Raw genomic sequence first — 25,087 nt, 5'->3', positions numbered from 1 at the left:
GGCACCCACTGATATAATCCCATTTTATTCTTCCCATATTCCCAAATTCCTCCGGATTTGCCAGTATATTAGAGGTAATTTACTGTGTCCAATTAACCCACTAACTGCTCATGTTTAGATTGTGGGAGGAAATCAGAGGACTCAGAGAATAGTCAGGTTACATGGAAAATGTGCAAAGTCCACACAATCAGAAACAGAGGCAGCACTGAATTCAGGACAATGGAGCCAGGAAACAGCAACACTTTGGGCTGCACCATTATACTCGCTTCTGTTCCTCGTGACTCTCGTCTTTATAACATTTTTGTACTCGCATTTATAGTGCACCTTCAACAGCAGTAGGCATTTCAAAAATATATTTTCAAGCAAAATTTGACACTAAGATTAGGGCAAATGATCAAACACGCTATAACACAGTTAAGTTTTTAGGTGCAACTTAGAGGAAAGAGTCAAATTATTTCAATTCTGCAGTTACTTGGACACGAGAGGTCAGACGGGAAAGCTTTGATTTGTCAAGACTAAAATACACAAGGATTTAAATCAGTAGAGCGAGATAGAAGCTGAATCTGGCAACTTTACAAAATTGGAAACAGGCACTCATAATAATGGCACAGATATGTAATCTGAAACTTATCCTATGTTAAATAAGACACATAGTTTACAACAGGCTAGTTCTATCTCAATCAGCTCACATGGAAAGGGATGGTGCCATTGGCTAAGGAAAGGAATTTGAGATGGTGATCAACTATAATGACATCAGTTTTCCCAGTATTTAGCCTGAGGAAATGTATGCTCATTCAATATTAGATAACAACCAGCCAGAGAGGCTGACAGAGACAGTGGTGGACTTGAGCTGGGAATTGGTGTACATTTGGAAACAACGCAGTTATCAGAAGATATTGCAGAAAGGAAGCTAAGAAATTCACGGCAGCCAAGGACAGAAACTTGAAGGATTAGAACCAAAGTTGAACCAGCAGGAATGAAGCCTTTTTGACAATTTCTTAACTAGGGCAGAATAGGCAAAAATGGACAAATTGAGGCAGAGGAAAGCATCATGGAAGATAAGAGAGAAAGGACTTGGTGATGTAGGGGAAGGATGGAGGAAAAGATAATCTAATGAAACAATTCTCAGGTGGAATGCCACTGTGAGATTCAATAATAGTTTCACTGGGCACGACAACAAATGGGGAGTTCCCCCCCCCCAGAACCAAGTGTGCATGGAAGAGATTGGGGGTGAGGGGGGGGGGGGCGTGAGTGGTCAGAAAAGGTTGAAAGAGATGTCAGGAAGTCAAAGACAGTGTCAGAAACAGTGGTAGAGTCAAAGGGGCATGAGATGATGCAGACAAGGCGGTGAACATGAACGCCAATGGCAGAGATAAGGGAGGACATTTACAGGTGAGAGCCATGAGATAAACACTTTGAAGTTGTCTGTCGATGCCATAGCATAAAGTACACTGATTGCCCTCATTGCCATTGGGTGATAACAGATACAGTTACGGTAAAGATTAGTAACAGATTGGACAGGATCAGAACAGAAGTGCAGAACTACACGTTGAAGTAAGAACAGCACAAATGGATATGCTGCACCTTCTGTTGTCAACACTGTTAGGATTTGCATATAACTGAGTACCACACAGGACCTGGATAAGATTCTCAACAACTATCATAAATTAATAATCCATCATGCTTTAACTACCCTCATGGAGGGAGATGGGAGAACAGTAGCAGTAGACAAAAGAAAAAAAAATGGCCAAGTGTTTTGCACAACTGCATAGAAAATAATTAGTAGGTTCAAGATTAAAGACGCCCGACTTTCTACAAAGGTAAACTTTCAGAATTTGAACAGCCTGGATGGTCTCCAGAGGGCCACAATCCTCTCACTTCAATAGTCTTCTGTCCCCATTTGCTTCAAGGAAACCTTCATCATTCCAGTCAACATTTGCATATTCAATGGGGGGGGGGTATAGAAAAGGAAATGAAATGCGAGTAAGTCTAAAACTAGGAGCCATAAAAATATCAAAATCAATAAACCCCATACAGGATTCAGGAAAATCGTCTTCACTTAAGGATTGTTTGAATAGAGACTTGCTTTCACTCGATGTAACACTAAAGGGAATTTTGAGCCCGTGGACATGTAATTGGTTGACCTAAAATGGAGTGGGTTAAGCCTCACATAGAGCATGAGTATAAGAATATGTTGGCCTGTTGTTCTGCTATAAACTTGGTGTAATTGTAGTTAAACAGAATGGAAGATTTATTTAAGGGGAAGCTAAATTAGTGCAAAAGAATACGTTGAGAAACTGAGTTAAAGTTAAAATGTGAGGAATATAAATAATGGCACACCTGTTGGGACAAAGGTGTGTTTTCATGCTGCAAGTTCAATGTAATGTTATGCAAATGCATTCCATGGTTTGAGCATTAATCCATCAACTGAATGGAACTGAACTTGTCTGTGCAAACGAGTGCCCATGCAAGACACTTTAATTATTTGCATGCTTATTAAGACAGTCATGCCTCCTAAGCACACTGATGAAAGTAGTGTTTAAAATTTAGATAAACTGTCAATTTATGTCCAGCACAATCTTAGTTTGAGAACTAAGAACATGGTGATTGCCCAAGCTTTGAAAAGCACTTCAAAGAGCTGTTCTGAAGCATTTTCCTCACAAAAAAAATCAATTATAAAAAGAACAAAAAAATGTTGGACCTACTGAGCAAAGTCAAATAGCATTCATACAGTAAGAAAAAAAATCTTTTTTTTAAGGTCAATGACCTGCAAACTATTTACGTGTGCAGTTTTTTTCATTTTTTGAGCAACGCCCATTGTTTATACATATACTTTCTAGCATTGGAACGAAGAGTGTGAAGAATTGCTCACCATAGACTAGCAATCCAAGCAAATGTTTTTAAAGATCAAAGAGAATAATGCTGACCATGGCATGTGAAAAATACATCCTCCTCCTTCATCCAGTCACTCTTTATCTACAATAAAATACAAATCTAGGACTTTTGAATTTGGGAAGGAAAATTCTAATCTTTGAATTTATCTTGAGGTCCATAAATACCTCAGAAGCAACCCACAAAAGTTAAAATGGAGAGTCATTTGATTAATTTATAATTGTACACAATCTTCGGTCCATTCTCAATAACAATTCAAATCAGCTAATAATATAAATTCTTTCCAGTAATAAATCATAATTTTTTTTAAACATGGCTTTTCGGAATTATATAATTGACATTAGTCGGACTACAGCAGAGTGCAGTTCTGGTCACATCTCAAGGACAATATGTTAGAGAGGACGAACTTTACAAAGTTGTGGCCAAGACTGAAGAATTTTAGATGAGGAGACAGGAGCAAGGATTTTCTTTGGAAGAAAACAGGTTGTGGAAAGAAGACGTGCTCAAAGCGCCCAAGGTAGACACAAAAAAGAGACATAAGGAACCGCCGATGCTGGAATATTGACTGTGAACAAGGGCCCCGACACGAATTGTCACCTGTCCATTCCCTCCACAGAGGCTGCCTAACCTGCTGAGTTCCTCCGGCACTTGGTGTTGTGGACACAAAGCATCTCCAACCTTAGAATAATGCGCAAAGGGCAAGGAAATGCAGATGTTGAAAACCTAGGGATGTTAAATCAGAATAGAGACACAAGGAACAACAGATGCTGAAATATTGAGTAAAACACAGCGCTGGAATAGCTCAGCAGATTGGGTATCTTGATGCTTTGCTTTACACTGTCTGTCCTCAGTGTTCGCCACTGTCACAGCGAGCCCAAAAGCAAACTTGAAGAACAATATTTCACATTTCTCTTGGGTAACCTGAAACCTAATGACATGAACAAAGAATTTTAAGATGTTGTGTGACCCATATCTCCTGTGCTCCTTTCCCACTCCTCCCGGTCCAGATCAGCTTTCTTTCTTTGTTCACCTTTTTCCATCCCTCCCCTGCCTTTACAAAATCTAGTTACCCTCTGTGACAAAATGAATCTGCCAGAAGAATCTGCCTATCATCCCTCCCTGATGTGGTTATCACCTTCAGCCCCTCTCTCTCTCTCTCTCTCTACCTTGCCCCGCTACACTTCCACCACCCCTCCCACCTGTTCCATCTGCTCAGTGTTTTTTTTCTCTCTATATTTTTTGTCGTGATCTGTTTCCATCACCCCCCCACCCCCACTCTCTCTGGCAATCATCCCCCACCTCACCTGGTTCTGCCTGTCAATCACTTACCAGCCTGTCTCACCTTCCCCTCTCACTTCTATATACTTGCTATCTTCCCTCCATGCTCTCAGTACTGATGCAGAATCTTGACCTGAAACCTCAAATATCCCAGTTTATCTGACAAAATACCTGTTCACCACACCTCACCAATAAGCACCATGACCGCGCTTGTCTGGCAGTGAGAGGGGCCTTCCCCGTCAGATCATTCCTGTACCATCAGTCTTACTCCGGATGCACGCTGCCCCTGGACGGCTGCTATGGAGAGGAGATGGTGTTTCCCACCTTTTCGCAGAGTGAGGATTTGTGAAGGTGATCTGCAGAATGATGCAAAGGTCCTCATCAATGTTCATTTAGACCAACTGTGTAATGGGACACTCTGCTTTACAGGTCTCCCAGCACAGCATGATGTCCTTCAGGACATCTTGCCGACTGGCCCATTCCGGACTGCAGGAGAATGTGCTGAGGGACGCACTGAAGGTTTGTGCAGCCAATGCCTTGGGGAGGACAACAGACTACGGTCCTTCTGCTGCTGGACCTTGAGGGGCAACGTCTGGAGGGAATATCCTTCAAACAAAGTAGGGGATATCACCCCAAGGGGCCACAAATGGTAAGGGTGTTTTGTCTCAAGATAGGTGCGATCACTGCAGAGTATGACATCTATTGAATGTATAGACACTGAGAATATATGAAGAGCTTTTGCAGATATTTTTGGTTTGTATATATTATTTATTGTGAATAAAAATTCCCTTTGGCTACACAGATGTTGCTTGACCTGCTGAGTTTCTCCAGCAGTTTGTATTTTGCTCCAGATTGTACCATCTGCAGTCACTTGTCTCGGTAAGCTGAATGCTGCCTGCCAAAGCATTCAATAAAACATATTCTGCAAACTGAACAAGCTGGTTTACTCCATTGGCTATAAACCCTTTGAAGGTCCTGGGGACGTGGCAGGCTACCATTTTAAAGGAATACCTCTTCATTTACTCAAAATCCCCAGAAAACTTTAACAAGTGCTCAGTTCATGAATATCTTCAGATGTGTGCACTAGAGGAAATAAACTTTGTTTATAAGTATCTGCATTTCAATTCAGAGGGCAGGAGTTGTGCAGAACAAACAGGAACAGTGTGGTGAGATTATATAATAACAAAGTGATTTTATTCAAACAAGAAATGAAGAGTAAGCAAAGTTTGATCATTATACTGGAAGAGTGTCATGTGGAAACGGCAGATGAAAGACAATGAGTGTTCTACATATGCTGATGCTACTTGGCTGATGTCTTGCACAGTAGAGATCCTACATAATTATACCAGATGACGGATCAGGATTGTCAGATCTGCTTAACAATCATATCTTTACCTCAAAACACCAAATAAACTTTGGGTTGAGTTCCAAATGCCGAAATAGTCTCAGCAAGACAATGAACACTGGTGTTGCTCTCATCAATCTGTCATCAGCTTATGACAACGTATGGAGACATGGTCTGTTGCTGAAAGCTTCCAGAATCTTGAAGTGGCAAACCACCATGCGTGCCCTCTCATCCATCCTCGGCAACCATAGATTTAGGGTCTCGCTTGGGAACCAGATCTGCTCGGTCAGGACCCTGAAAGATGGTCTCCTCCAGGGCTCTATACTAGCTCCCCTACTCTTCAACATTTATGTGAGTGACGTGCCCGCTGACGACCTTGCCCATGCCTACCAGGAAGCTGCCCTTGAGGATATCAGCAGAGCGCTAACCCAAGACTTGAAGGGGATGGAGGAGTACTTCACCTTCTGGCGACTTCGCCCGAACCAATCTAAGTCAACTGTCACTGCCTTTCACCTCAGCAATCGGCTCGCCAATGCAAAGCTCCGAGTGTCGTTTTGTGGTAAACCGGTGAAGAATGAAGAATTCCCCAAGTACCTCGGAGTCACCCTGGATCGCACCCTCACCTATCGTGAACACCTGAAGAGGGTGGCTGATAAACTGAAAGCAAGGGTCAACATCATCAGGAAACTTGCAGGCAACAGCTGGGGATCCAATGCACACACCCTCCGTACCTACCGCAAGCTTAGCCCTAGTCTACTCAACAGCTGAGTTTTGCTCAACAGCTGCCACACCAAACGAGTTGACACTGTCCTTATCTCTGCAATGAGGGTCATCACAGGGACACATAAGTCAACACCTTTGCAGTGGCTCCCTGTCCTCTCTCTCATGTCACTCCTCCCAGCATAAGCACAAGGGAGAGGATGTTGCAACATTGATGCACCATCTAGGCTAGCCCTGACCTTCCCATCCATGCTGACTTGAACAATCTGCCCAATATATGCCTGAAGTCCCGCAAACCCTTCTGGTCTTCCGTTAAATCCCTGGAAGAATTTGACTCCAAGACTGAGTGGCGCAGTGACTGGAAAGATGCCAATACCAACAATGGAGAGGCCATAGGTACACAAAATTGCTGGGGAAACTCAGCGGGTGCAGCAGCATCTATGGAGCGAAGGAAATAGGCGACGTTTCGGGCCGAAACCCTTCTTCAGATCTCCTCAATGGAGAGGTCATCACAGATCCCACAGTGAAACCACTGGGTTTTGACCTCCATCGCAAGCAATGGATAACCCTGAACAGAATCCGCAACCTCCATGCAAGAACAGCCCATCACCTGCATAAGTGTGGGATGACAGACAGCCCTGCTTGCGACTGCGGACATCCAGACAAGACCATCCCACACATCGTGAATGACTGCCCACTGAGGCTTTTCCCTGGGGGCATCAAAGCCATCCACCCAGTAACTGATGCTGTCCTGGCCTGGATGTCTACCCTTGATCTACAACATTAGGCTGTGCACGCCATACGCAAGAAAAATGAAAAGAGAATATATCACCTGTATGCCAGGACCAGCAATATTATTCTGTGGTGTGCATGAGAACGAACAAGTTAGAGGCTAACTTATCTTTTCAGCTGAGAAACCATAGTGATGGACTCAAGAAGTAGACCTCTGCTGATAAATTATCATCCAAAGACTGAACGGACAATCAGCGACATCTTGCTGATCAAAGTCACAGAGTCTCGGATTCAGTAGAAATTATTCCCGATATAAATATGCACACAATACTTATGCAGCTTCAACTTAATAAATTAGAAAACATTAACATTAGTTGGACCACAGCAGATTGTCCTGAATTAAAATATCACCTGTCCATTCCCTCCACAGATGCTGCCTAACCTGCTGAGTTCCTCCAGCACTTGGTGTTGTAGATACAATGCATCTCCAACCTTAAAAGATATATTAATAGGCAAAGGGCAGTGGCTTCTGGTTAAAAATCAAGGAACAGCAGATGTCGAAAAGCTGGAAACGTTAAATCAGAACAGAAAATGCTGGGGACACAATGAACGACAGATGCTGGAATATTGAGTAATACAGTTACGGATTAACTTGGCGGGTCAGGCAGCATCACTGGACTACACGCCTCGATGACATTTCAAGTCGGGATCCTTCTTCAGACTGATGTAGTAGAAGGGAGAAAGCTGTAAAAGATTTCGGGGTGGGACAAAGGCTGGCAAGTGTGTGTGGATCCAGCCGAGGAGGGTTTAATTGGCAGAAGGGTGAACAAAGGCTAGAGATGAAAAGAGGATGCCAGATAAAGAGAGGAATGAAAAGTAAAGCTAGAGGGATGAATATGTGTGAAGGGGGAGGGAAAAGAGGGGGGTGGGGGGAGAATATAAGAAAATTGGGTGTACAATGTGGCGGTGAGGACAAAGGAAAGTAAGGGGGGGAAAAAAGAGGAGGGTTTAGTTTACTTCAGAAACACAGCATGGAAACAGGCCCTTCGGCCCACCGAGACATTTACGAGTGATGACCCGTACACTAGTTCCATCCTATACACTCGGGACAATTTAATGAAGCCAATTAACCAACAAACCTGCCCATCTTTGGGATGTGGGCAGAAAGCAGAGCACACAGAGGAAATGCACAATCTCTGTACATACAGGACCTGTAATGGATGCTGTCTGGGACACAGATTCGTGGCACAGTAAGGCAGCATCTCTACCATTGTGCCACTGTGCCTAAAATTGTGTGGCCTAAAATTGGAGAATTTAAGTTTCCTACCATTGGGTTACAGGCTACCCAAGTGAAATATGAGATGCTGTTCCTCCAGTTTGTGTTGCCTCACTCTGGCAGTGGCCGAGCCCAGGACAGAAAGGTCAGTGTGGAAATGGGAAGGAGTGTTAAAATAGTTCGTAGCCAGGAGATTCAGCAGGAGTGCAAATGTTCAGTGAAATGTTCGCCCAGTCTATGCCTATGTCTCTACAATATATGTGAGGCCACATCCTAGATGAAATAAGAGGAGGTTTGTGTGAAACATCTCAGGTGGAAGGGCTGAAGAAGGGTTTCGGCCCGAAACGTCGCCTATTTCCTTCGCTCCATAGATGCTGCTGCACCCGCTGAGTTTCCCCAGCAATTTTGTGTACCCCAGGTGGAAGGGCTGCTGTGTTTCCTGGACTTAGAAGATTTGCCAGCATTAGGGAAATTGAAAGTTAACGATTTACAATGACCTTCCGAGTGTTTCCAGTGACTTATAAACAAGATAGTGAAGGAAAGAAAGATTCACCCAGAGTGGTGAGAATCAGGAACCCATTGCCTCAAACGGCAGGGAAGATGAAAACTTAATCACAATACAACCACTTGAAGTGCTGCCACTCCAAGGTTACAAGACCAGAAGGCTGTAAAGAGTGGTTAGTGTAAATAGCTTGCTTAGATGTCATGGGCACAATAGACTGAATTATGCTGGTAAAACATCAGAAATGTTCAGAAGAATCTGGTATAGTATACCGTTAGGCAAGTGATTCTGGATGAATCCAAACGGATTGTTTTTAAACAAACAAACAAGACATGCCAGAAGTGAAAAGTTAAAAAAAATATATGAAAAGGTTGCTTGGTAGAGGTTGTTTTCTTGACCTTCCCACAGATGGAAATCACCTATTCATTGCCATTTGCATAAAAATTGACTTGCTACAATACAATTTCAAATATGACATCCGGTGCTGTCTCCATGTGAATGTGTGGGTTTTCCCGGATGCTCCAGTTTCCGGGAAAGACAGGAGGGTCAGTGGGTTAATTGGCCACCGTAAATTTTCCCTAGTCTATGGGTGAGCGATGGAATCTGGAGAAAGTTTTTGGGGCTATGGAGAGAAAGGGATTAATGTAGAATTAGTATAAAGGGCAGCACGGTGGCGCAGCGGTAGAGTTGCTGCCTTACAGCGGTGGCATCGCAGGAGACTCGGGTTCGATCCCTACAGTCTGTATAGAGTTTGTACATTCTCCCTGTGACCTGCGTGGGTATTCTCTGAGATCTTCGGTGTCTTCCCATGCTCCAAAGACGCACAGGTTTGTAGGTAGATTGGCTTGGTGAATGTAAAAATTGTCCCGAGTGTGTGTAGGATAGTGTTAATATGCAGGGATTGCTGGTCGACACGGACCCGGTGGGCCGAAGAGCCTGTTTCCACGCTGTATCTCTAAAACTAAATAAAACTAAAACTAAATGGGTAAGTGATAATCAGCAGGGACTCAGTGAGGCAAAGGACCTGTTTCCGTGCTCTCTTTCTATTTCACCATTTATTACCGTGTTCAAATTCATGTAGCTCTCTCTATAAGCTTGGGAGAATAAATGTGACACAGGAGTGCTGGAGCACCTCAGCAGGTCTGGAGAACATAGATAGGTGACGTTACGGGTCAGGACTCTTCTTCTGACACCCACCAGAAAAGTCAGCAATCCATGTTCACCAGAGATACAATACAATACAATACAAATTTATTGTCATTTGAGCCCCAGTGAGACTCAAACGAAATTTTGTTTCCACAGCCATACAAACAAAAACAATGTCCTACAGACATACACACAATTAAGTTCACACAAACATCCATCACAGTGAACCCACTGTGATGGAAGGCAAAGTCTTTTCTCTCCCCTGCTCTCCATTTCTCTCCCGATGTCCAAGCCCCAGGCGGGTGATGCTAAGTCCCACGGCCATTTTAGGCCGCGCGGGGCGATTTACGGCCCCGCTCCCGGTCTGAAAGTACAAGGTCAGAGCCCCAGCGTGCGATGGTGAGTCCCACGGCCATGAAGCCGTGCCAGGTGATGTACGGTCCCGGTCCGGGTCGTTCCAACCCCGCGACACGGGCTGGAGAAGTCGCGTTGCGGGAGCTCCGGGAAGCGGTCTCTCTCTCCCCCGGGACCCGCGAGCTCCCGATGTCCCAGTCCACCGGACCTGCGGCTGCGTTGCTGGAGCCTCCGAGCCCCAGGAGTCGAGTCGCAGCAGCGAGTCACCACCGCTCCCCACGTTCCGAGGCCGGCCAGCCCCACGATGGTGAGTAGTCCGCAGTCTCCGCAGTCTCCCGAGCCCCCGGGTCGTTCAGGTTGGAGGCCGCTCCACGGTGCTAAGCCCCAACGACAACGGAGACCCGACAGGGAAAAGGTCGGGTCTCCCGGACAGGGAAGAGATTTTAAACGGTTTCCCCCTCCCCCCCCCAGCCCCCCACATATACACATTTAAAACCAAGCTTAAAAAAACACAAACACTACATTTAACCAGACAAAAATTAAAAAAAGACAGACAGGCTGTAGGAGCCGCTGCAACGAGTCGCGCCGCCACCAGGACCCACTGCCTGACCTCCAGCAGTTTGTCTTTTTTATTGTAAACCAGCATCTGCAGTTTCTTGCTTCTGCGGAATAAATGTGAAATGGCTACCCAACAGTTAATGCAGCTTCTGAATTATAGTTTGTGATGCTAGTCCCACATGCCTGCGTTTGGTCCATAACCCGCCAAACCTGTCCTATCCATGTACCTGTCCAACTGTTTCTTAAACGATGGGATAGTCCCAGCCTCAACTATCCCCTCTGGCAGCTTGTTCCATACACTCACCACCATCCGTGTGAAAAAGTTACCCCTCGGATTCCTATATTCCTTTTCCCCTTCACCTTGAACCTGTGTCCTCTGGTCCTCGATTCCCCTATGAGTAAAAGACTCTGTGAATCTACTCAATTTATTCCTCTCATGATTTTGTATACCTCGATAAGATCTTCCCTCACTCTCCTACACTCCATGGAATAGAGACCCAGCCTACTTAACATCTCTCTATAGCTCACACCCTCTAGTCCTGGTAACATCCTCGTAAATCTTTTCTGAACCCTTTCAAGCTTGACAATATCTTTCCTATGACATGGTGCCCAGAACTGAACATTATATTCTAAATGCGGTCTCACCAACGTCTTATACAACTGCAACATGACCTTCTATCTTCTATACTCAATACTCTGACTGATGAAGACCAAAGTGCCAAAAGCCTTTTTGACCACCTTATCTACCTGCGACTCGACCTTCAAGGAACCATGTACTCCTAGATCCCTCTGCTCTACAACACTACCAAGAGGCCTACCATTTACTGTGTAGGTCCTGCCCTTGTTCGACGTCTCAAAATGCAACACCTCACACTTCTCTGTATTAAATTCCATCAACCGTTGGCCGATCAATCCAGATCCTGCTGCAATCGTTCACAACCTTCTTCACTATCTGCAAAACCACTAACTTTTGTATCATCAGCAAACTTTTTAATTTTGCCCTGTATGTTTTCATCCAAATCATTGATGTAGATGATGCTTTTCCAAGGCAGAAAAGCATCAGATGTTTTTTAAATATTGTGCCAAGGTCTTAACAATGGAAACTAGGCATAGAAATAAAAGAGCCTTCTTGGCTTCTACAGAGCATTGGAACTGGTAGAAAAAGAAATTCTGATTAGTGAAAGAGATCCTTGCCCAACAGCATTTCTAAGTTGAACTTTATGTCGATTTGGAAATGGAACAAATGATGTCAAGTGTCAAGAGTGTTTTATTGTCATATGTCCCGGACGGGACAATGAAATTCTTACTTGTTGCAGCATAACAGAATATGTGAATATGTAAACATTGTATATAACGGGGGAAAAAAGAAAAAGTTCAATAAATAACAAATATAGTGCAAATAACATATAAGTCTTTTGCAGTTCAGACCTCATAGCTTATTCGTTGTGTTTAATAGCCTGATGGCTGTGGGGAAGGGGTTGTTCCTGAACCTGGACGTTATAGTCTTCAGGCTCCTGTACCTTCTTCCTGATGGCAGTGGTGAGATAAGTGTGTGGCCAGGATGGTGTGGGTCCTTGATGATTTTGGATGCCTTTTTGAGGCAGCGACTACGATAGATCCCTTCGACGGTGGGGAGGTCAAAGGTGATGATGGACTGGAGAGTGGTCACAACTTGTTATAGTCTTTTTCGCTCCTGGACGTTCAAGTTGCCGAACCAGGCCACGATGCAACCAGTCAGAATGCTCTCTACCGTGCACCTGCAGAAGTTTAGTAGAATCCTCTTCGACATGCCGAATCTCCGTAATCTTTGCAGGAAGTAGAGTCGCTGATGTGCCTTCTTTACAATTGCATCAGGTGCTGGGTCCAGGAAAGATCTTCTGATATATGCACGCCCAGGAATTTGAAGTTATTGACCCTCTCCACCATCGTCCCGTTGATATAAACAGGATTGTGGGTCCTCATCCTTCCCCTACTAGAGTCCACAATCAATTCCTTGGTCTTACTGATGTTGAGAGCCAGGTTGTTGTGCTGGCATCATTTGGTCAGTCGGTCGATCTCACTTCTATATTCTGACTCGTCCCCATCTGCGATTCGTCCAAGCACAGTGGTGTCATCAGCGAACTTGATGGAGTTTGCACTATGACCGGCTACGCAGTCATGGGTATAGAGTGAGTAAAGCAGAGGGCTGAGCACGCAGCCTTGAGGTGCTCCCGTACTAATTGTTACTGAGGATGAAGTGGTCCCTCTAATTCGAACAGACTGTGGTCTGTAGATGAGGAAGTCGAGGATCCAATTGCAGAGGGATGCGCAGAGGCCCAGTTCTGTGAGCTTGGCAACCAGCTTGGAAGGGATGATGGTATTAAACGCCGAGCTGTAGTCTATAAACAACAGCCTGACGTAGGTGTTTTTATTGTCCAAGTGGTCCAGTGCAGAGTGGAGAGCCAGTGAAATTGCATCTCCTGTTGGCCTGTTGTGGCGGTATGAATAAGAATAATTTCATGTTGGGTAATCCGTGGTCCTTTCAGCCAGTTACTTAAGGCAGGTTGCAGGAAGCACCACAAATTTAACTGCAAATTGCAAACTATTGATGATTTTTCAATTATATCGTGCCATGATTGAAGTCGTTTTTCTCTGCACAGCTGTGCAACAACTCAGTTTCAAGAAACATGTATTAGCATATCCTAATTTGTCAACCAAATTAATATTGAAAGGCATGTTCCTTTCTAAGCTTGTAAAAGAACAAGAAAAAAACTGAACGCAAATCAAACTGAAAGAGGCACACAGTTACAGCAAGGAAACAATACACGAGGCTTAATCGTCCACATATTTAACAGGTAAAGGGAGGAATGAAAATAATTTTAAAGGTCTACAGTGTTCAGTACCTGCTTTGATGAAGAAAATATAAGGGGCTCAAAATTGCAGACTGCTTCAAGTAGAACTGCAAGCACTTGCTCACACTAAATGTCAGAAAGTAAATATCTCCCGCACAAATGCAGAAGTCGGAAACTTGCTGGCAAGGTTCCCCAGACGATTTCTGGTATTTCTCCAGCATTGAACTGACTGTGGAGTCCAACAACAAAACATAAACTTACAATAATTCCCCAGCGGTTACACAGGGGGAAATCAGCCTGCAAAACATTATACTTTTTTGGATGTGGATTGACAATCCAGCGGAAACATATTCAAAATATACATTTATTAATGTATTATAATTTCCCTCTTTCTAATGTAACGTGCAATCCAGCTCCAACTAATAGTTTGCTGCAACTTTGCACTTTAGAACTGCTGAAACATGTTACATAATAAACTTTAAGAAACATATTAAAGCTATGGTTTTGATTTCAACTATAGAACATAAAACAGTACAGCACAGGATCAGGCCCTTCAGCCCATCATGTTTGTGCTGAACATGATGCCGTCAAACTGCTCTTTTTGTGCATATCCCAATGTTTATTTTTATGCCAGTTTCCCGACACCCAAATGCACAATGGATCAGAAATATGGAAATTTATATCAGACTGTCTACAGACTTTTTTTGTTCAGGTTAGTGGCAAATGTTGCCCTTTCAGTGACGTTCATAAGTTCTAGGAGCAGAATTAGGCCATTCGGCCCATCAATTCTACTCCACCATTCAACCATGGCTGATCTATCTTTCCCGCTCAACCCCATTCTCCAGCCTTCTCCCCATAACCCCCGACACCCTTACTAATCAACAATTAGTGATGTCTGGAAGATCCAGGCTATAATTTAACATTGTATATCAATTCTCCTGACAGGCAAGAAGACAAAGCAGTCACTTAACAAGGTTTTTGTTCTGCACATAAATGGCAATAGTCTTGCGGTGTGCCAAATGATTTTGACAAATGCTCTCCTATTGATTGAAATAACTAAAGAACTCCTTAACAGGCTCCAAAGGACAGAAAAATATACTAATTTTAATTCTGCTGTACACACTGTGAAACCAGTTAAGCAATAGTTATTTGAAGTACTTATGCCAAGAAAGCACTGACAAATATCAAGTTTTCTTATGCAAAATTACTTGAAAAGTCTCACCAAATGAAACATGGACACTGCTTTCAACAATATCTGACAAGCCAGTCCACCAATCGCATGGACCTTTTCTCTCCAATGAGTCATAATAGTTTCGTAACACATCTCATCAAGGGATGGTTGGGTCATTAATGAACCGTATAGTAAGCAAAGGTAATATTATCTGGCTTGGTTGACACAGGGCACATTTAAATTGCAGTTAGCCTACAATTTATGCTATTTCTATTTGGGATTGCTCTTGTCATGTTACAGCTTGATGTATTGCTAGTACAACGATGAGGTAATTCAAATCTAGCTATGTGTTACACCTTGTCCAAAAAGGATTGATATTATAAATCCTATACCAGTCACTCATCAAAACATCTTTCCTAACAATTGCCCCAAGAAAATAATTGATTCATTTTTAAATAATTCTTGCAATCTGGTGTTAATATATGCTGTTCATTTACATTACATTTATGCTTAACCTTTTAAAAATATCTTCACAATAATGCACCATAATTACCTCAACCTTGTGAGATATTAAAAATGGTAGACCACAGCTACATACAATCATATGGCCAAGTGCGAACTCGACAATAGGTCAAACAATCGATTTATATTTACTATAAATCCATTGTTCAGCCACAAATAATTTAAACACCGCCTTCATAAAATAAGCTCTCCTCTCCCTAATTAGCACGTTTGCAGTTAGATCGTTAAGGGTTAAAGTAACAGGAGAGACCACCCCAGTGAATAGCAAACCAATGATACATTTATAGAAGCACAAATAAGTGCAGCTGTTAGTCAGGAACCACAATGGAACAAGACATTTTCATGCCTAATGTAGGCTTTAGCTTCACCTCGAGGCAAAATTACATAAACATGATGAAACCCTAAAAATATGCATGCCTTCACACCAAACATTATCACTGCAGGCTCAAAATGTAAATTATTTTATTAAAATACTAAAAGTTTCACTGTTGAATTTACTTCTATTGCCAGAATGAAGCAATCCACTGAGATACATTGAAGTTTAGAAAATCAAGCTAATTCCATCACATCAGCACATTTTTTTGGGTGTGAAAGTGTGTTAAATTCTATGCCTAATGTGCATAATCTGTGCACATATTTATGGCACCTTTGTGGACTTTCAATATACTGAACATAGTCATTAAAAAACATGGCAGTGGTTGATTCAAAACAGAAATGGTTAGTGTAAACTACCCAGTACTTCCATATTTAAGTGTCTGACAGCCCCTAAACAATTGAGTATAAAGAGCTCACTTAGCTTCATAAGTTCATAATTCATGAGAAATAGGAGCAGACTTGGACCATCCAGCCCATCGAGTCTGCTCCACCATTCAATCATGACTATGACTGAACCCTTCAGGCGGTATCTCTGGAGTAGAGGAATAGGCAAAGTTTCGGGTTGAGAAGAGGTTCAGGGTCTGAGGAACGGTCTAGACCCGAAACAACACCTATTCCTCTTCTCCAGAGATGCTGCCCGATCCGCTGAGTTATTCCAGCATTTTGTGTCTATCTTCAGTGTAAACCAGCATCTGTAGTTCCTTCCTAGAATATTTTGTCTGCTCCCCTGCAAAATCTTCTCAATGTATGCCTACTTTGAAGAAATTCTCCTCCTCTCTCCATTGTGAATTCTGCAACACCCTCTCTCGCTGCACCCCCTCTGTGATTCCTCCAGCTCTCCAGCTCAACGACCATTTTTTAGACCAGACTCAGTCTGAGGAAGGGTCTCGACCCAAAACATCACCCTATTCCTTTTCTCCAAGGGTGCTGCCTGACCCGCTGAGTTACTCCAGCAGTATTTTGTGTCATTCTTCCATGACTTTGACTGATATATTTTTCCCTCTCAACCCCATTCTCCTGCCTTCTCCCCGTAACCCTTGACACCCTTACTAACCAGGAACTTAACAATCGCCGCTTTAAACATGCTGAATGACTTGACTTCCCCAGCCGGGTGTGTTATTGATACAAAGAAATACCAATATTGAGAGAGCTCAGGACTGCCGAATGAAGTGTTTAATCCACTCTTTTAGGTGGATGTAGAAGATCACATGGCACTATTCTAAATATAATAAGCAAGTTCACCAGGTTTTTCTGGTCAATATTTATCTATCGATTAACATTACTAAAAGCAGTATGTCAGGTCAATATCTCATAGCTCTTTGAGGGACCTTTACCTGGTTGCTATGTTTCCGTCCAGTGTTGTAATGATTACATTTTGTAAACACTTCATGCATTGGGATATTTGAAGGCAGAAAAGGTGTTAAAAACATTTTTTCATTTTAAGTTATGCTGTTATCAGACAACTGACCCATCCTACTACAACTAGGGAGCAGTCCTAAACTACTATCTACCTAATCGAAGACCCTCGGATCAGACTTTACTGGCTCGATTGTAATCATGTATTGTCTTTCCACTGACTTGCTAGCATGCAACAAAAGCTTTTCACTGTACCTCGGTACACGTGACAAGAAACTAAACTAGTACTGAAAAAGAATCGGATGAAAGCGACTCGGTTTCTCCCAGGATACTAAATTCCATTTGTGTTATTTTTAATCAAATTAGCTGTAATAAATCAACAGAACATGCCAAAGGAAAGACATTTCCATTTCCTTCATATCCTCCCTCTCTCCAACCATTGGTGGCCATAATGCAAATGTCCAGCTGTCTTTTCACCACACTCTATATAGTTCATCCCTTTGTGTCATCACCTCTACCAACCTTTCCTGAGGTCAGCCTCCATTTATATCTCACTTGACACACTGTGAAGCACATTGTGGCATTTCTATGTTGCAGTATTTAAATGCAAGTTATCACTGTAGCAAACAACTCTTCTGAGCATAGACACAAAAAGCTGGAGTAACTCAGCAGGACAGGCAGCATCTCAGAAGAGAAGGAATAAGTGACGTTTTGGGTTGAGACCCTTCTTCAGACGGGTTAGGGGTAAGGGAAATGAGAGATATAGACGGTGATGTGGAGAGATAAAGAACAATGAATGAATCACAGAGGGTAAGCAATGAGCGAGGATGTTGCCGAACTCACGGCAGAGAGAGGAGAATTTCCTCAAAGTAGACATACCTTGAGGAGATTTCACAAGGTGCTCCACTGCAAAATCTCCTCAAGGTACAATACCCTCCATAATGTTTGGGATAAAAACCCATCATTTATTTATTTGCCTCTGTACTCCACAACTTGAGATTTGTAATAGAAAAACTCACACGTGGTTAAAGTGCACATTGTCAGATTTTATTAAAGGGTATTTTTATACATTTTGGTTTCACCATGTACAAATTACAGCTGTGTCTATACATAGTCCCTCCATTTCAGGGCACCATAATGTTTGGGACACATGCGTTCACGGGTGTCTGTAATTGCTCAGGTGTGTTTAAATGCCTCCTTAATGCAGGTTAAAGAGAGCTCTCAGCAACTAGTCTTTCCTCCAGTCTTTCCATCACCGTTGGAAACTTTTATCAACATGAGGACCAAAGTTGTGCCAATGAAAGTCAAAGAAGCCATTATGAGACTGAGAAACAAGAATAAAACTGTTAGAGACATCAGCCAAACATTAGACTTACCAAAATCAACTGCTTGGAACATCATTAAGAAGTAAGAGCACTGGTGAGCTTACTAATCGCAAAGGGATTGGTATGCCAAGGAAGACCTCCACAGCTGATGACAGAAGAATTCTCTCTTTAATAAAGAAAAATAAATAAAGAAAACCTGTCCGACAGATCAGATCAGAAACACTCTTCAGGAGCCAGGTGTTGATTTGTCAATGTCCACTGTCTGCAGAAGACTTCATGAACAAAAATACAGAGGCAACACTGCAATATGCAGACCACTGGTTAGCCGCAAAAATATGATGGCCAGGTTACAGTTTGCCAAGAAGTACTTAAAAGCGCATCCACAGTTCTGGAAAAAGGTCTTGTGGACATATGAGACGAAGATTAACTTATATCAGAGTGATGGCAAGAGCAAAGTATGGAGGAGAGAAGGAACTGCCCAAGATCCAAAGCATACCACCTCATCTGTGAAACACGGTGGTGGGGGTGTTATGGCCTGGGCATGTATGGCCGCTGAAGGTACTGGCTCACTTATCTTCATTGATTATACAACTGCTGATGGTAGTAGTATAATGAATTCTGAAGTGTATAGGCACATCCTATTCAAGTTCAAACAAATGCCTGAAAACTCATTGGCCAGCAGTTCATTCTACAGCAAGACAATGATGCCAAACATACTGCTAAAGCAACAAAGGAGTTTTTCCAAAGCTAAAAAATGGACAATTGAGTGGCCAAGTCAATCACCCGATCTGAACCCAATTGAGCAAGCCTTTTACATTCTGAAGAGAAAACTGAAGGGGACTAACCCCCAAAGCAAGCATAAGCTAAAGATGGCTGCAATACAGGCCTGGCAGAGCATCACCAGAGAAGACACCCAGCAACGGGTCATGTCCATGAATCGCAGACATCAAGCAGTCATTGCATGCAAAGGATATGCAACAAAATACTAAACATGACTACTTTCAATTACATGACATTGCTATGTCCCAAACATTATGGTGTCCTGAAATGGGGGTGACTATGTATAAACACTGCTGTAATTTCTACATGGTGAAACCAAAATGTATAAAAATGGCCTTTATTAAAATCTGACAATGTGCACTTTAACCACATGCGATTTTTTCTATTACAAATCTCAAATTGTAGAGTACAGAGGCAAATAAATAAATGATGGGACTTTGTCCCAAATATTATGGGGGGCACTGGATGTCGCTCCACTGCGAAATCTCCTCAAGGTATGCCTACTTTGAAGAATGGGTAGGAAAGAACAGCAGATGCTGGTTTAAATCATAGACACAAAATGCTGGAGTAACCCAGCGGTACAGGCAGCATTCTACTTTGAAGAAGTTCTCCTCCTCTCTCTGACGAGTTCTGCAACTTCCTCTCTCGCTGCTCCCCCTCCATGATTCATTCATTATTCTTAATCTCTCCACATCACCGTCTATATCTCGTTTCCCTCATCCCTGAAGAAGGGTCTCCACCCGAAACATCACCCATTCCTTCTCTCCAGAGATGCTGCCTGCCCCGCTGAGTTGCTCCAGCTTTTTGTGTCTATCTTTGGTTTAAACCGGCATCGGTAGTTCCTTCTTACACAACTCTTCTGAGCAGTCTAGTTTAATTAACACAGTCCAACAATACCCTTCAACCCAGTAAAATTGAAATACAGGGATATAGAGCAACAATTAATGAATGCTCCCATTCAGACAGCACTTGTGCCTTACAAAATCATCACAAATTGAAGCAACCTCTGGTTGATTAAGCATTAAACTCAAAAGGTCAAACAAAGAATTTTACTCAACAAAAGCTCAAGTACAGTTGGCACAGCCAAAGTATAAAAGAGCTTCTTTGCCATACAAATCACATTTAACATTTAGCACTAAAACATATTTCAAAGAAAAAACTGCAATGTTTCAAAACTACAAACATTACTTTATTAATTTGCCTAAAATGTTATTTGTCTATTTAAGATGTGGCAAACAGGAATTGAATTAGATTTGAAAGTTTTCAATTTTCTCCCCTGCTGTAGGCACTTGCTGGGAGCTGGATCCTAGATGATTACACAGCCCACTAATGTTTCAGACATGAACCTGTCTTTCATTTGTATGTCAAGACAGCATGTGACCAACCAGCCATTAAACCACTGGAAGTAGTAATCATGCACCCAAGTCAACTGTAGATGTATTTAAAACAGAACAGAAACAGTCAGCAGGTTAGGCAGCATCTATGAAAAGAGAAACAACATTTTGGATCTGGATCAAATCAAATTTTACCCTGGTCAGCAGTGACATTGTTGGCACTTGCACTTTAATATAATAACACATCCATAAATACATCACACAAACATTACATTTTCACCAAGCTAAATGAGGCTACACCAGAATAGGTAACCAAAAGCTTGCCAATCTTGCCAAAGTGATTTCAAAGGATCAGTCTGAAGAAGGGTCTCGACCCGAAACGTCACACATTCCTTCTTTCCAGAGTTGCTGCCTGTTACCCCAGCATTTTGTGTCTATCGTCAAAGGATAAAAGACAGACATGGCAAGGTAATAAAGAGCAAACTATATTATTTGCCATCTATTAACTCATTTTTATTTCAGTATACTTATGTCACCATGTGCATATCCAATTATCTCACTCTACCCCAAGAACCCCTGTCCCCTTCCACCCATATCCTTTTGGCTTTACATTTCATTCCTTTTCACTTATCTGACACCCTTTTGTCTTTTCAGTTCTCGCTTTTGTCACTTATTCAACCCATCTGCCAATCATTCCCTCCTATCCCACCTATCACTGGCCAGGTTTTGTCTCTCCCCGACCTTCATTCCAGCTTTCTCCCTTCTACTACATTCAATCTGAAGAAGAGTAGGAAAGAACTGCAGATGCTGGTTTAAATCGAAGGTAGACACAAAATGCTGGAGTAACTCCTCGGGACAGGCAGCATCTCTGGAGAGAAGGAATGGGCGACTGAAGTCTGAAGAAGGGTCTCGACCAGAAACGTCACCCATTCCTTCTAGCATTGTGTGTCTACAGTCTGAAGAAGGATCCTGAACCAGAAACATTGCCTATCCATCTCCTCCACTGATGCTGCCTGACCCACTGAGATCCAGCACCTTATATTTGACTCAAGATTCCAGCATCTGCAGTTCCTTGGGTCTCCATAATATTTTTTCTAACACCAAAATCATACATTTCCCACCCTCCTGCTGTAGGTGCCCAGATTCATCAGTGGTGAGGACAGGCAACACCTCATTCAACCACAGCAGTTTCCCAGCCCACCCAACCCAGCCATAACACAAAGATACAGATTAGATAAAATACAGATTAGATAAGATACAGATTAGACTTGTTAGCCTCTCTTTCCTAACCTTTCAAGCAAGGCTGTTCACCTCGGAGACCTGCTGCAAATGCGGCTATGAACCCAATATAACACTTGTACTAACAGATCTTTGAGAGACAGTAATAATGTTCCAGCACTGAATGTTTTCCACAGCATGGACCCATTCTGAGGCAATGGCAAGTGAAACATCCCCAAGGTATCTACCTACTTGTGTTACTACTGTGGGCACAAGTGTCACCCCAAGTTTAGGGATCTAAATTAGATTTAATTTGAATTGGCTGAGGGCTGCTGTGACCCCACTGCCCACAATTTTCTTTCCTGCACGTTTCAGACCAGTGGCGAGAGTCCTGCAGGTTCCACTTTACCCGTTAATTGAAATGAAACATTTACCAAACAAAAACAATGGAAGCTGAAAATCCGAAGCCAAAACAGAAAATATTGGAAATATTAGCCAGGTCTGGCAGGAGCTGGGAAAGAGAAACATAGCCAAAATTAAGTGAGGGTGAGTCAACATTCTCTACCTTTTAAGTGACATGCTTGTTTATTTACATCACCCGCTCAGTGAACATTACAAATCTAAGGTGCAGAGCATCATGGCCAGGCATGGAAAAGCTGATCCAAATGCTCCCACAAAAATCTTTCACTGTTCTACAGATCTGACGAGGAACTGGAGACAAAGTGAGTGCAAATGCATGGCAAAGATAAAATACTTCAGGAGTCCGATTGACAAACAGCACCAGTGTTATATTTCAGTAATATTAAATCAGTTGCAACGTTTAAATGCTCTCTTCTAGAGCTTGCTAATAGGTTACCTTCATGAAGTTTTCCTCTGGAGTTTCACCAGAGTGTGCATGTTCTACTTGTATTGCGATCACTGTGGCTTTGTGAGCTTTTCAATGTGACGTAAGCATGTGACAGGAAGGCTATGCTTTCTGTGTTATGCTTCCAACCCCAAGGCACTATTTGATCAGCTGATAGAAACCAAGGGCTTTATTGAGCAGTATATAATTTAAATTTCTGTGTAGAAAACACACTAGTTTATAAGTAAAATATTAGACCAGTAAATTTGCACAGGTTCACTGCTCTAATTTTTACACTAACAAATCACTTTCCTGTAATATATAACTAGTTTAGAGAATGCAAATTCTTAATCCCACCACAATTGTTCAAAATTTTGAAGACTGTCTCAAGATTTCAAGACAAATAAAATGCATAAAACACCAGTAATTTTGTGTCTTTTTATATTGTACCAGCACTTTGTGTCTACTTTTTATTGATCACAATATTAGATTTTTATTACAACCAAACAATTACAAGGTGTGTTTTTCTCAGTAAATAGAACACAAAATAGCACAAAGTAAACTTGTTATTTGCAGTAATCATGTTAAAATAAACAAAAGTACTGCATCCAGCTTTGAAAAGTCATGTACAATAGTATACTTCAAAAACTCAATAGCTTTTAAAGTACCACATGGTTTCAATCATGTATTCCATGGAGCTTTGAGATGCTTTCCAGTGTGTTGGTCATTTGTGTTTCTTAAGTGCATGGCATTAACAGCAATCATATATCAGATAGCTGTAAGAATTAATATAATTAATGAAACCAAATACAATTCTCTTCAAATAATCCAAAAATTGTGCCCATGTGCAAAGCTCCAAGAAACAAATGTACCATGTTTCTGAGCAGCAGCAAAAAAAAAATCTGCTGCATGAAGTGAATTTTATGAGACTTCATAAAGGCATCTGGCATCTAGCATCTAGCAGTTTATTATCGTGCATTTTGTTTCAGGGGATGAGGTGCCAGCGTTCATTTTAAGATATCTATGTAGTCTTGCAATTGTATGAAAATAACTTGCATCCACAAGTTGCACAGTAATTATGAAATGCACAAATACAAGATTTAGACAGAAAACCCTGTGGGCACCAAATCCAGGAACAGCAAAATCCATTTTTATTTTATGGCTGGAAAATGAATCGGAGGGACCTCTGTAGAAAAATTATTTTATTTGAACCAAAGCTTCCCAATTTCAATTACTATAGCAGGTACAATAAAATAATTATGTCTGAATAGTATGTGTACTTTATCGTTTGCAGGCATTGAGATTCAAACAAATGTATTATTTTATCTGTTTTCAATCCATTATATGGAACATAATCAGTCTGAAAATGCTGACTACATATCCAAGTTACTAAATTGCAGACTATCTAGAGGTTACTAATTGGCAGACTAATGAAAACATTTCAAAAATTGAAGCTACAACTTTTCATCCAAAGTTGAGCCGGTTCATGTGTATTACTTACAATGAGGAAAACCATAACAGAATATTTATTCAACAAATGATTTACAGTAATCTCCTTTCCACTCAATATTTAAAAGCAGATGTGTGGTGTATAATCAACACCACATGAGTCTGAAAGCCCTTCTATATTTAAACTTGTGGCATTAAACCCAAACTTGAGGCAGTGGGCAGTGCTGCCTCCAATTAGCCAATTATTTTGCTTCTGTAATGGACATTTGTACCAAACAAATACACAATTTGCTTTTGAATCTGGAATGTAATTTGTTATTTTAATTGTTAAGTTTTGTTGTGCTTTTAACCCAAAGGGAGCTTAATTTCAGCAAATCCTCTCATCGCCCCATAAAAATAAACACAGACTTCAGAATGGAGGGCAGTGTTGTAGTGATTTTCAAAAGCTTACTGCCCACAAATACATTTTAGATTCAGTAATTTACTATGTTCAAAATAATTCCTCTAAAATATGCATTGCAACTCACGACAAACGATAATTTTGGAAACAATATCTGTCCCTAATTCAGGCTGCAACTAACACGGCACAAAAGGAGATTGCTGACAGTTCGCTATTCAAGCTGTGCAAACACATGCAGCAGTTAATGTTACAGGCATTGCACACAATCTCTGCCAAACACATTAAAAAATGACCTTTTAATCATTCAAAATTTTACCCAAAAGGACTCATTAGGATTAAGTGCCTGCAATGCAAAACTGATTTTAATGGAAAACTTTTACCCTCTTGTTCTACAGTCACAGAGCATGCCACAAGCTCAATTAGCTTAAGAACAAAATGCAGAATTTTAAATATTCAAAATAGTCAAACATTGGCTCTGCAGAAATATGCAAATTGCAAATTAAGCCAAGCGATATTATCCATTCAAATGCTGGATTTTTCCAGGATCAGCTTTCCTCTTGGATTTGTGTAAGAATTTACAGAAATAACATCACACGATAAACATTTATGCCCATTTAACTTTGCACCGTAACGCTACTTGGATAAATGATAGCAAAAGTCACAACAGGTATGCGCATTT

The 25,087-nt window shown here is 41.8% G+C and overlaps 1 protein-coding gene across 7 annotated transcripts in view; it reads right to left on the bottom strand.

The window, feature by feature from the left end:
- rere (arginine-glutamic acid dipeptide repeats) overlaps nucleotides 1–25,087 on the bottom strand; it is a 530,103-nt gene that overhangs the window by 400,718 nt on the left and 104,298 nt on the right. The gene's annotated exons all lie outside the window — the stretch shown is intronic.

This window comes from Amblyraja radiata, chromosome 31 (assembly GCF_010909765.2).
Source record: "Amblyraja radiata isolate CabotCenter1 chromosome 31, sAmbRad1.1.pri, whole genome shotgun sequence".
NCBI lineage: Eukaryota > Metazoa > Chordata > Chondrichthyes > Rajiformes > Rajidae > Amblyraja > Amblyraja radiata.
This window is presented reverse-complemented; position numbering and strand designations above follow the sequence as displayed.